The following is a 14,804-nucleotide window of genomic DNA, read 5'->3' on the forward strand; positions in this document are numbered from 1 at the left end:
GAAGCTATAATGGCTGCCAAAGACACTTAACAAGTTTCTTGACAAAGCTTAAATAGAAGCTCTCAAAATGAGCTCATTAATGCAAGTTTCCGACATTATCGTCCAGGATGATAGGAATATCGTCCTATACGATCAATACAATTTAAGCCCAATCAGCCGGGATGATTTGAGATGATCATAAGAACTTTATTCATATCTTCGAGGATGATAATATATCATCCTAGACGATCAGTACAAATTGTGAAATATCGTCCTCGACATCGCCTTGTAAAATAGCTATCCGATGACCAATCGTCCAGCATATCGTTCTATACGATTTTGCGATCGTCGAGGATGATTTGACCGTAAAATCAAGTCATAATTGATTTCCATAAATTCCAGAGAAATTTTGAAAAAAATGACCTGGATCATCCTGGACGATATTTTATAGTCCTGGACGATCCACCTGGATGATGTCCAAAAATAGGTTATTTCTAATTAGATTTTGTGGCAAATTCTTTCTGAATTTAGCCTATCATCCTGGCTGATACAAAATCGTCCATGATGATGTATTTTGTATAATGACGGCTGCCTTAATGAGGATGCCCTAATTAGGGTTTCTGCTTTTGGACAGATCATCCCGGAAGATATAAATATCGTCCCGGACAATGTTACGAAAAATAGAAATCTTTAGGGAGCAATAGAAAATCTTTCAAGTTATAAAACATCAGGAGCCACACCAAATATAATAGTCTCAAGAAAGGAAAAAGTGTACAAACTGACTCAGTACTACTCAATCTTGAGCTGGTTCTAAATTGCAGTCTGATCGTGTGGATCTGAAATGTTAGTAAATAAGGCCGTCGTAGAGAAATAAGAGTGTTTGCTATCATCAAAATCATAAACCATGAAAACATATCAGCAACACTATAGTGGGGCCCAATAGGCTTAAATCCACTACTAGTTAGTAGAGATTATAGGAGATAGAAAGCACAAGGACTTACACCTACTCCTAAAGGATCAGATTTGATTTGGGTTTTTAATTGCTAACCTATTTAGAAAGAACAGGGACTCACATCTAATTAGGGGAACTAGCCAAGGAGATAGTCTACCTAAACCTCTAAGGATTTGTTAAAATCTATCTAACCCGAATTAATTCTAATTCCTAAGGAAAGGAAGCATAAGGTCTCACACCTAACCTTAAGGAAAAGAGGATGACTAACTAGGATGGGGCCCGACGGGCTTAGATCCACCACTAGAAAGTCAAGATCTTAGGAGGTAGGAAGCCCTGGGACTCACACCTGCTCTTAAAAGAACAAATTTTAATTTAAAACTAGGATGGTGCCATAGAGGGCGTGCTCCAGCACTAGGGATTCTAATCCTAAGGAAAGGAAGCTTTTGGACTCACACCTAACCTTAAGAAAAAGAAAACTAAAAGATCTTGTGGATAGGAAACACTTGGACTCACACCTAACCACAGAAGATCGAATTTGAATTTGAAACTATGATGGTGCCACAGAGGGCGTGCTCCATCACTAGTGATTCTAATCCTAAGGAAAGGAAGCTTTGGGACTCACACCTAACCTTAAGAAAAAGAAAACTATAAAGATCTCATGGGAAGAAAGCATTGCTTCCCACAAAAGATCAAATCTAGATTTTGAATTTAGGATGGTGCACCAGAAGGCGTACTCCATCACTAAAGGATGATCTTATGGAGATGAAACTTGCTATACATAGAAAATTGGGTTTTGATAATCATATGTGGAGGAAACTTACTCCACATAGAGGATCAAGTCTGGATTGATTGTATATAGAGGAAACTTGCTCCATATAGATGATCAGATATAGAATGATTGTATGTGGAGGAAACCTGGTCCACACAGAGGATCAAGTCTGGAATGATCATATGTGAAGGAAACTTGCTCCACACAAAGGATCGAGTCTAGAATGATCATATGTGGAGGAAACTTGCTCCACACAGAGGATCGAGCCTGGAATGATCGTGTGTTAAGAGAACTTGCTCTATATAGAGGATTAAGTCTGGAATGATCAAATGTGGAGGAAACTTGCTCCACACAAAGGATCGAGTTTAACTTTTGAAATTTGAGATTTGAATGATTTTTGAATTTGAATTGATTTGATTTTTATGATCTTTGAATTTGAATATTAATTTTGAATTTAAATTTGATTTAGTTTTAAATTTGAATGTGTTTGAATTTGAAGCTCGATTTGATAAATTTGATTTGAAGGATTTTGAATTTGAGTTTTATTTTGATTTTGAATTTTGAAATTTTAATTTAATTATAAATTTAAAGGTTTTGAATCTGATTTTAAGTTTGACACTCATCTTGCGTGTTACTTCCAAAAGAGCTACCCCAACATTTGAAAATGTCGAGTGGAATCCTTCAGGGTTGATCTGTTAATGTTAAACTTCCCTCAAAGATCGTCTCTTCGATAAGAGAATAGTCTTGTATTTCTTTAAACTCTCCCACCGATTTCTCGGTAGGCAAAGAAATGCATCACAACAACCTAGACCAAGACTCCTACTTAGAAGGTTCTAAGTCAAGCTATCTTATCACGAGTTTAAACAACTCAGGCTTTGTACGATTCTGAGTTTTATTGATCCTTAAAGATAAAGCTCTGCAAGGCCTCAAGCTCTTCAAATTGGAGTTGGGAACTCTGCTCAGTCGTGGTTTTATTTTGAATGGCAATTTCCAGCATTACAAAATACTCCTCTAGTTGGTTTTGATATCAGACCCAGTATATAGTGTAATTTTGTTAAGAAGGCCTTGAAGGAAAAGATGCCACTGTACAAAGACTCACACACATTTCTCAAGGATAGGATTTGAATTCTTATTAGGAGTAGAAGATTTATTCATTTTATTGGAAATTTCCTCTAGTCATTTAGACCTTGTCGGAACGACAAGCGATGACAAATTTATAAGTGCAATGAGAAGTAGAGTCGACTCCAACTAAATTGGAAGGATTTAAGTTTTGTTGACCCAGACCAAATTTTATAGAAACTAAACTAGGGTCTCCCTTACATAAATTTTGAATTAAAATTAATTTCAAAATGGTTTAAGTTGATTAGAGAAATTTGATCTTTTCAATTCTCTAGCATAAGAGATTATTCTATGTGATAGATAATTCATACATATTGAAGAATCTGAATTCAGAATTTTCAAAGTCAAGTATTTAAAGTTGATGGGTTTTCTTTTGATATTTATGTATTTAAAAGAAGGGAGACTCTTTCTCTCTTTTTCTGGTAGCGCGCATTGCGCATCTTTCAACTTATAGTGCATTTTGTACTATTTTTTAATCTTTGGTGCATTCACGCATCTTTTGAGTTGTGGAGCACTTTGCGTATTTTTTGAATTTTTTAATGATCTTGAGAAGAGGCTTCAATTCCTTCAAACACCTTGACTTGATTGCTCTCTTTTTGAATGATGGGATTATATCTCAAGTATTAGAGAAGAAAAGTCATTCTCTTATACAATGAAGAATAATCCTCAAAGTACACCCAATCTTTTGATGGGAACATCAACTTGATGAAGAAAATCTTTGAATAGATTCGAAGAATGTAAGAGATTCCTATTGAGATAGAGAACTTCAAGAAGATTAAGAAAATTTCATTTCAAAAGTCAATTTAAGCTTGATATAGATCTTAACTCAAAAGTTAATTCAGCCCACAAGGTAGTGGGAGGGAGGGGTATTAAAACATTTGATGGAGTCAACTACAACTCTCTCCAGCTTAAGACTTAAGGTAGAGATCAATTTCCATTAAAATATGAATCAACTTGTCTTAAAAATTTGGACCTAGTACAATTGATAAATTTGTAAGTTTTCCGTAAAGGTTGCAAGTCTAGGTTGCAAGATCCTTGTCAACATGGAATTGAATTCCTACAATCTCTTTGGAGGGAGAGACTGTTACAGGGTTTGCACTATCCCTAAAAGACACGGCATTACTGTAATCAAAAGATTTATCATGATAGGACCTCGTCAAAAGTTAAATTTCGACGGTATTAATATCTGACACAATCTTAGATTATTTCCCCTCTCACATTACTAGTGGCCTAGTATTTAAGAGAGTGGCACCCTGAGTTATTTCTACTCCTCCTCCATAAATGATGTAGTGGGACACGTGTAGTAATGCACCTTAACATCGTCTAGTATAGTGGACGGGTTGTAACCCTCAACTGGGGGTCTATGGCCTGTTACTGGTAATCGCTCAATTCTGGCTTGCTTGAGTCTTTCTGTGTAGCAGTCAAGTAGGTGTATTGAAGATCGAACTCTAGTCTCTACAACCTCCCTCCTTTGAGTAACAGGAGAAAAGTGGAAACAATTTCCATGAGGGAGGGGGTACGTAGGAGGAGCAACGAGCTCTTGATTTGCCTTAAATTTGAGTTGCACTAAGGTTTTTGACTCAACAGTTATTCTGGCCTTAACAACCTTCTTTCTGACTCTTCAAAGGTAGTTCTTCCTCTTATTTTTGTCAACAACAAGGGTGCTAAAACTTGACCCGATCTCAGACTAAGATGATCCTTCATCGATTGTTATTGACTTATGGTTCTTATCCTCCTGAGCAGAGGATATAGTGGGTAAAGGGGAGACAACAACCTCCATTTCAGTTATGGGGGAGTCAACACTTGACCCTAAAAATCTCTACAAAGAGGGAATTCCCTTGTATCGTAGAAGATAGATCAATCAGTGTTTCCCCATTAAATGAAATTTTGAGGTTCTAAAATACCATCCCATACTGAATTAAACTGCCATTGAGAACTTCTTTTATAGGCACGTCTCTATTTAGTGAGAAGATTAGTTTCCCAGCCATTTGAGTATGTTCAATTTCCTGGAATTAAGAAAGTAATTTAAATTAGTTATTGTGAAATGGTATTTGAGTTTTGAGTTTGATTAATTTTTTTTTTAAATTTTATAACTCAATCATGTTGAGTTTACACTCAGTATGGTGGTTCATAAAATTGACGAGTGGAGCATAAGTGTTGAACTTGACTCGTTTGCTACACCAATTGACTTAAGGAAAAATGTCAAAGTTTGGATTTGAATTTGAAATCAAATTTTAGGTGGAATTCAAAGTTTAATCCAAACTTGAGTTTAAGGTTGAGATTGAATTCAGACTTAAAGTTGAATTTGAATTTGAATTTGAGGTTAAAGATGAGTGGATCTTCTTCAAATTTTGTGACTCAACATATTGAGTTTCACTCAATCATTTAGGTTCACAAAATTGATATGGAAAATACAAAAATTGGGCTTCACTCTTTCATTTTACCAATCGACTTGGGATGAAATGTCAAAGCCTAGATTTTGACTTTAAAATAAAAATTGTAGTTGAATTTGAGTTTGAAATTGAATTTGAACTTAAGGTTGGAATCAAACTTGAATTCAATTTTGGGATTGAATTTAAAATTAACATTAAATTTGGCTTTGAAGTTGGAATTGAATAGATCTTCTTCAAACTTTGAAACTCAACACATTGAATTTTTATTCGAATGTGCAGGTTTAAAAAAGTAACTTGAGATCCTGAGAATCTAGGCTCGACTCTTTCATCCCATAAAGTGATTTGGGGGTGAAATGTTAAAGCCCGAAATTGATTGAAATCAAAATTATAGTTGAATTTAAGATTGAAATATATAGTTTTTTTAACAATATTGATTTTCTTTGGGAAAGATTTAATTTCTAGAATTTTGAAATTGAACGCATCATTATGAATAATATATCACCTCAGGAGGTAAACATATCATTCCCTAATGGGTTCAAATTACAAAATTTTGAATTCATCATGATTATCGTAGTCAAACTGAGGAGTGACAACATATGATCTCGAAAGATCAAAATAATATTCAATCAATTATTTGACAATAATAATATGGATAAGAGATCGTTAATTTCATAATTAAAATTACAATAGAAATTGATATATCTCTCTGAAGGAAGAAGTTATCAATCACTATTGATCATTTGAAAATGGAGATAGCGATCGTTGAATTTTAAATTTCCCAAAGATAATTAATTAAAGGTTTTGAAAACTTAATTTTGAAATTTTAATCTCGATTACTAAATCTCCTAGGAGCGCAAGCCCTTGTAGTTAATTACATCGTAGGAAACTTGAAGTTTCCTACGAATACTCTCGATTAAAATAGCAGGAAAAATTCTATTTTAAGATTTCAAGGCTCGATATCAAAGGAAGCTAGGGTTTGGAATTGGAATAGGGATTGGATCAAGTTTGAACACTTATTTTTAGAGTCAAAGGAAGAGGAGTAGGGTGTGTTTGGAGATTCTGAATTACTTCAGAAACACTCCATCCTATTTTAAGTGTTAGGCTTAAATTTGATTGGAAGAGATTTTAAGTGTGAGTGATCAATTTTATTAGAAAATTGGGAATCAATTCCCATAGGTTGAGGTCTTATAGCCCAAGCCAGCCTCAAAACCTAAGTCTAAAGTGGGTACTGAAAATAAATTACCCAAACCTAGCTAATGCAATGCAAAACTGAACTTACCCCAGCCTGGATTGGGGAGCCAGCTAAACCACCTAAGCGCTTCAAAATCATGAGTTTAATCTTTTAATGTTGAGTGGTAGGGACGTTATTTAAGATAAGTTTTTGAGAATATGGCTGACATCTAGAGCAGATCCTAATTGGACCTTTGATTTATGTTGAATGTTTGATGTATAAATAAATGCAATTAAAGATTTGACTCTTTTAAGTTTGTTACTAATATAATGCATACTAGTCGACTCAATTAAATGTTTAAATCAAATATGAAGCAGTTTTAAAAAAGGCTTAAAAAATATGTTTTATCCTAAAGATGCACAGATCCCCTTGATAGAACTGGTCCCTCATAGGTTAGGTGGTCTACAAGAACTTGCTGGCTGGGATGTGCCTAACAAGTGTAAAGAAAATGCAGTAATTATGAAATGAGAACTCCTAATGGTCCTGGGCTTACTTCTTAAAACATTAGAGTTTCTATGTTGACTTAAATTTTTTAATTTGATTTAAGTAGAAAAATTTTAATAAGTCCTTAAGAGCCTACAATCGGATTCCATGTCAAATCAAAATCGGCATGCATATAAGAAGACTAGAGAAGCAAGTAGTTCTACTATGCAATCAATTAAATAAATCAATTAAATTAATTACTTAAATTAAATGTCTATATGGCAAGTGCCATTTATTATTACATCTCAGGATTTGTAGAAAAGTAAAGTGTCTAGGCACCATTGACAATAACCCGTATTTCTAATTTTAAGACTCAAGTGACTTTAAGAATGGGTCTTCTCTTTATCCACTTCTTTGTCCTTTTGCTGCTTTTTAGATCGTCGGGTCCGGATATCCAAATGAAAAGAAACTCCCACGGAAGGAGTGTTATTTTTTCTCTTTGGATATTTTCAAAACTATCCAAATTTGGAGCTCCAAATGGAGAGGGACTCTCCCCTAAGGGATGTCCCTACCTCTTTGGATTCCAAATTGGATGTCTAACATCCCATTCTAAAAGTACTTTAAAGTACAACTCAAATTATATCAAATTACATTTAGAAAATAAAAAATTTGAGACTCAATCCTGTAGGGTTATCCTAAGCAGTTATAATCAATCTCAAGCAGTTATAATTAATCTTAAGGAGTTAACATAGTTTTAAATTTAAAATGCTCAATCACTCACAACACAGAGTGTAGGAAATAAATAGATAATCAATCAATTCTAAGATAGCAACCAACATGCAGTCAAAACCTCAAAAAATATGGCACACAACTACAGAAAAGTAACGTCGGCCTAGCCTAAAAATAGAGTTGGTTGTCAAAAAAAAAAAAACCATCTAAAGTGTGTGAGTAAGGATGTGTGGTTTATATATGTCCTAGGTAGGGCAATTAGTTAAAGTAGTTTAAGGATTTGATTGGTTAAAAGGCTTAAAGAAGATATTGATTAAAATTTAAGTATTAATAATTTAAAATTAATTTTAAGATTAATTTTAATTGTTTGTTGAATACCACCTTTATTTCTCACCGAGACCGTGAAGTTTATTTCACCTTCCTTGGGGCTAATTTAATAGCCTCGTAGGCATGGGCTACCTAGTGGTACCTGGTATGATTAAGTGACTTAAGTTAACTAAGGTTTGAAAGTTGATGAATTTTAATTAAGATTGGTTAATTACTTGTTTTAGGGTTGATTAAATATTTCTAGAGTTTATAAAGTGATTTTTAAGTTTTCAGAATTTTTGGATTATTTTAATAATTTAATTAAGAGATTGAAATTTGACTTTTAATTAAAGTTAAATTATGGAAAGTTAGTATTTTATTAAAATATTAGACTTCAATATGAGTTGTTAAACACTAAGTTTGTTAGATTTAGATTTTTCTTTATTTTATTATGAAGGTTTGAAGTTTTGACTTGATTTTAACTTAAGTGTGACAAATTTGTTGACTTTTTGACTTTGTACTGTGAAGAACGTAGAAGGAGTTGCTTGAGTAGAAGGCATGCTAAAAGTTTGGTGGGATAAGATATTGTAAGTTATATTTAGATTCTAGGACATAGGTAATGATATGTCATAAGGAAATATTGGGCTTCCTCCTATCTCCTGGATCTCTAATGCTTTTCAGGTGCTCAATGTATTAAAAAGTCAGATTGGAGGCATTAAATTCACAATGGGCCATGATGTAGAAAGTGGTGATAAAAAAGAGTCGAGTGATTTGAATGTGATCACCATCTTTTAGAAGAATGAAGGTACGAAGGATATGTTTGATTGTCCTAGCATCTTTGAGTAGGCTGCTAGACTCTCCAACATGATAAGAAGTATTGGTGTTCCTCAAAAAGTGATTGGCTGGAGCCCAATCATAGTCAGGATCTTGACACAGGATATGGAGTTTGTATCCTATGGTGGACAATTGTAGGAGCTCTTGACAGTCTTGATATGTGATTTTGACAAGACATCTATTCACATAAAATTTAAGAGCAGTTAAGGAGGAATTGATGGGAAGACTAGCAAATAATTCAAACAGTAACTCCTAATTGAATGGGACGATAAGAATAAGGAGAAAAGTGAGGGAAGTGTGAGCAAATAAGTCAAAAATAGGATAGGAAAGGATGTGAGGGTTGACAGTCCCGGATATAGTGATTCTGACCATCTTGTATCATTGATAGGTGCCTTGGTAAATTGCCTTAGTTAAACCAGGGTCAAGATTTGCCCTCGAGGAGCTTCCAGAAGGCATGCGAGACCTTTTTCCACCAGCCATGATCAAGGAAAATAGGGAAACAAGGAGTGCAAAATGGATTGAAGGAAAGTTTGTGAGAAAAAATATTTAGAAGCCTACATTTTTAAATAATCGGATAGATCATCTAGGACGATCGTAGAATCATTCAAGATGATCGAGTGCAATAATTGCGTCAAGGATGATTGGTCAAAAAGCCATTAATATGGTCCAAGATGATTAGATATCATATGAGATGATAAGGCACAGACGATCATCCCGATGAGTCATTCCTGATGACCGTTGAAAAAGTATATCATCCTGGACGATTAAGTGGATCGTTCATAATGATCTAAATTAATTGATCGTACCGGCTGAATTTAAAACATGTGCCTAATTTTGCCACGTGGATCGCCTAGGATGAACAGACGAATAGGTGGATCGTCCAGGACGATCAACAATAATTGAGCAGAGATTGATAAGATCATCCAGGACTGTCACAATTAAGTGAAGTAGAAGACGATCAGATCGTCCAGGAAGATAATGGATCGTCCGGGATGATCAGAAGCAGAGAACTCAAATCAGCCATCAGAGAGTCGATTGAAAATATCATCTAGGATGATATAAATATGATATGGAATGATGTGACAAAAAAACTTAAATTCAAGGAATAGATGGAGATGATCAGAAAAAGCTCAAAAACATGAAAATCAACTACAAAATATAAAAATAGAATATGAAAAAGTCACTAAAAACATCAAAAGAAATGAAAAAACAAAGTTTTTTTTATCAAAGCCCAAATATGATAAATTCACCAAGTGATTGAATTAAAAATTTATAAGAATCAATGAGATAAACATCATCGAAATCTAAAAAATGGTAGAACAATTGATCCTTTTAGCCCTAGCTCGGACTTCTCCCAAGGTAAAATGTTTTTTGTAAACAAAGATCTAAATCAGAAAAATCAATTGAAAAAGAAAAATATATTTGTTTAAAACTTAGTTCCAGAAAAAAATTTATAGAATAATATATCAAAGTAATTAGTCACGATCATGAATTCCGAAATCAAGCCTTTGAAAAATATTAAGTGACACATGAATTCTTTTATGATTTAAAAGTTTGTAAAAGAGGAATGCTTGCTTTTGGTGGACTCATTTTATGCCTCTTGTCAATTAAATGACGCACTTTGTGCATCTTTTGATATTTTATACACTTTATGTATCTTTTTCAATTTAGAGTCATTGCACATCTTTTGATTTGGTGTAATTGGTCACTTTTTTTTTGTAAGCTAGATCCCTTTTTTAAAACTCTTAAATTTTCTCAGTTGTGAGTATATCTTCTAGATATTAGAGTAACAAAACTCACACTCTAATATAAGAAAGAATTAACAACATAATTGAATCAAAACAATATAATAAATATAATGATAAGATTACAAAAAATATGATTGTAATATAAAGATTTTGAAAATTATATATATAAGATAGATTACTGTAGCAAGATTGAAAAGATCTCAATTGCAAAGTCCAGTTGTTAATTTGAGATAAACTTTTGTTTAGAAAAGAAAATTATACCATTAAAAGATGTTAGAGGAAAGGAAATAATCAACGGTGTTTCTCCCTTTAACTGATTTAGAGATGTCAAGCATTGACTACAACTTTTAAAAAATAAAAACAAAGTATAAGATATCAATTAAGCAGTGATTAAAATAAAAAAAAATATGTAAAGGAAATTAAATCAACAGAAGTGAATCAGATGAAAAGAAAATAAAAAATAATTAAATAAAACTACAAAAAGAAAATAATAAACAATAAATAAAATTCAAAAATCAGTAAGAATCTAGTTCATGTATTTATATAAATAACTCCCAATCTGGCCTTAAAGTGCTGAATGTGTCGAAGGCCGATGGTTTAGTTTAGATGTCATCCAGTTGATTCTCAGTTGCCACTTGGTGTAACTCAATGTCTCATTTGGTCATATGGTCTCTAATAAAATGATGCCTTATGTCTATGTGCTTGATCCTTGAATGTTAGATAGGATTCTTAAAAATTCAGATGGCACTAGTGTTGTCACAAAATATCAAAATTGTGCCTACAGGTAATCCTAAATCCAAAAGTTGATGCTTTAACTAAAGGAATTGGGCCACACAACGCCCTAAACTAATGCACTCAGCTTCAACAGTGAAAAGAGCAACAGAGTTTTGCTTTCTACTGGACCAGGAGACTAAATTTTGTCCTATAAATTGGCAAGTCCTAGAAGTTCTCTTTCTATCCACCTTACATCCTGCAAAATGAGAATTAGAATATCCAATTATCTCAAAGAAGTATTATGCCTAGGATACCAGATTTTTATGTTTTAGCTCCCTAAGAGATTTCTAAGAATTCTCTTAACTACAGTCAGGTGGGATTCTTTAGGATCAGCTTGAAATCTAGCACATAGATAAACACTAAATATTATATCAGGTTGGCTAGCAGTCAGGTAAAGTAATGATCCAATCATCCCTCTATACCTCTTTTGTTTAACAGATTTTTCCATTTGGGTCCTTATTTAACTGAATATTGGAGGTCATTGGAGTATTAATTGGCTTGGCTTTATCCATTTCATATTTAATCAAGATGTCTTTAATGTACTTTGATTGATTTATAAGGATTCCATCATATAGTTGTCTTATAATAAACCCCAAAAAGTAGGACAACTCTCCCATCATACTCACCTCAAATTCCTTACTCATTATTTTAAAATAATCATCGCATAGCCTTTTATCATAAGTACCAAAAAGTATATCTTCATTATAGATCTGAAGAATGAGTAATGCTTCTCCTACTTTCCTCAAAAAAAGGGTAGTTTCTAAGCTCCCCTTAACAAACTCCCGCTCTAGTAAGAATGTGTTAAGCCTCTCATACTAAGCTCTGGGTGCTTATTTTAATTCATATAAGGCCTTTTTTAATTTGAAAACATGATTTAAAAATTGGGAACTCTCAAAACCTAGGGGCTGCTCTACAAAAAAATCCTCTTTTGTTACCCCATTTAAAAAGGTACTCTTAAAATCTATTTGGAAAAGCTTAAATCACTTATAACAGGTAAAGGTTAGTAGCACTCTAACAGCTTCCAATCTAGCTACAGGGGAAAAGGCCTCCTCAAAATCAATCCCTTATATTTGGTTGTACCCCTTAGCTTCCAATCTCACCTTATTCCTAACCACCACACCAGAATCATTCATTTTATTCTTAAAGACCCATTTGTTTCATACTACATTTTTTCCCTTTGGTCTTTCTACAAGCTCCCAAAAATTATTCTTAACAAATTGGTTTAATTCCTCTTGCATGGATAAGATCCAAAACTCATCAGATAGGGCTTGATTAATGTTGGTGGGTTTAGTCATTGAGATAAAGGCAGAGTGGTTCACTTCCTTCCTATGTCCATGCCTAGTCCTAGCACCTTCAGGGGTCTTCTATGATCAATTCTTTAGAATTACTTAAAGAATATCTCTAATCTCTAGGCAAGGTGTGTGTAGGTTTAACCCTTTACTCTAGAATTGAATTTTCTATTCCTTGGGTAATCTCACCTACTCCATTAGTGTTTTGGGGCTCTACCCTCTTCTCCAAATTTTCAACTCCTTGGGTAATCTCTTCATCTTCATCCTCAACTCTAGACTTCTTAGGATCAAATTCATCAAACACTATATGAGTAGTCTCCTCCACCACCAATGTCCTCTTATTAAACACCCTAAAGGATTTCCCCACACTTGAATATCCTATGAACACTCCTTCATCAAATTTATGTTCAAATTTTCCTAAGTGTGACTTCCCATTATTAAGAGTGAAAACCTTACATCCAAAGACATGGAGGTGGGAAAGGTTGGGTGTCCTGCCCTTAAAGATCTCATAGGATGTCTTATCAAGTTTGGCTCTAACATTCACCCTATTCAACACATAACAAGTTGTGTTTATCGCTTCAGCCTAAAAGTACTTTGGAAGTGAATACTTAGTAAGCATTGGTCTAGAGGCTTAAACTAAGGTCCATTTCTTCTTTTAGCTATCCCGTTCTACTGAGGGGTCCTAGGAGTTGAGAAGTTGTGACTAATCCCCTTATCCTCCCAGAAGTATCCAAATTTCTCATTTTCAAACTCTTCCCCATGGTCACAATGGATGGTCAAGTTCTCATAGCTTAGCTTTTTCTAAATCTAAGTGAAGAAGGATCGAAACTCATCAAAAGACTCATTTTTATGTGACAGAATTTTAATCCAAGTAAATCTCGAGTAGTCATCGACAATCACAAAACCATAAACTTTTCCCCCTAAGTTGGCAGTCCTAATTGGTCCATGTAAAGGACTTCTAAAGGTCTAGAGGTGATAATGTCCTTAAAGGAATGAAAAGAGGATTGGACTTACTTCACTAGTTGGCAGGCATCACAAAGGTGGTCATTAGAGAACTTGAGCTTGAAGACACCTCTAATTAGGTCTTTATGGGTCACTCTTCTAAGGGTTTCATACTGGCATGACATAACCTCCTGTGCCACAACCATGAATAATCAGTAGCAGTTTTTAATAAAAATGAATCACCACATTCAATGTTATTTAAGTCAAGCATGTAAACGTTGTTGAGCCACCTATCCTGCAAAATAATATTATTATTTAAGCTGATAATGCGAGGGTTTGACAAAAAAATTATGATGAAGCCCTTATCGCAAAGCTGGATGATGTTGTGCAAGTTGTGTTTCAGTCCGTCAACAAGCAAAATATTTTTAATCAAAAGGTTCTTGGAGTTTTTTATTATACCTACGTCCACCACATTCCTTGTGGTGTTGTCTCTAAGAGTAACCTTGCCTCCAGACCTGGCCTCCAGCGAAATGAATTGGTTAGCATCTCCAGTCATGTGTCATAAGCATCCACGAGGTACCATATGCTCTAATGAGGCCTTTTGTGAGAGCAAGCCTACAAAATCATCAAACATCGGATTTAGGAACCCAAACATGTTTGGGTTCCTCTTATGAAAAGAAGAATGCAATACATATATGTTATACTGTGAAACATGTAATTTGGGTCTCCACACTAATTATGTACTATGATGAATAGTACAAGTATGTTAAATGTGTCCTAACATGCCACATGAAAAACATTTAACACTAGGAAAAGGATTTACTATTCTACTCGGGTGGTGATGCTTCCTTTTAAAGTTATGCGATGCATGTAATGTTGGTTTGTTATTTTCAAATGCTTTGAGATTTTCTAAATTCTTAAACTCTCTTTGTAACTCTACATGAGACGACTTCAAGGAATCGTGTGCATAAGATAATTCAATATACTTTTTAATTAATACATCAAACTCATCAAGTAATGACATGTGATTGTTATCGATTATAGAGTGATCTTTAAGTAAAATTTCAAGCCCTTTTTGTAACTTTAAAAACTCCAATTTCAAACTAGCATGTGATTTCTTAAGTTTCCCTTACCTTTTGTTCAGAAACTTCAAGTTGTTGTTCATAAGTTAGTTCACATACCTCTTCTTAGTCACTTTGACCAAGATGATCATCTGCCATCAAGCACAATTTTGTTGTCTCCTCTTCAGCTTCAGTCTCAGAGGAGTCCGATATAGAATCCACCCATAATGCTTTTTGTAACCTCTTCTTCTCCTT

This window comes from Dendrobium catenatum, unplaced genomic scaffold (genome assembly GCF_001605985.2).
Source record: "Dendrobium catenatum unplaced genomic scaffold, ASM160598v2 fragScaff_scaffold_587, whole genome shotgun sequence".
Lineage (NCBI taxonomy): Eukaryota > Viridiplantae > Streptophyta > Magnoliopsida > Asparagales > Orchidaceae > Dendrobium > Dendrobium catenatum.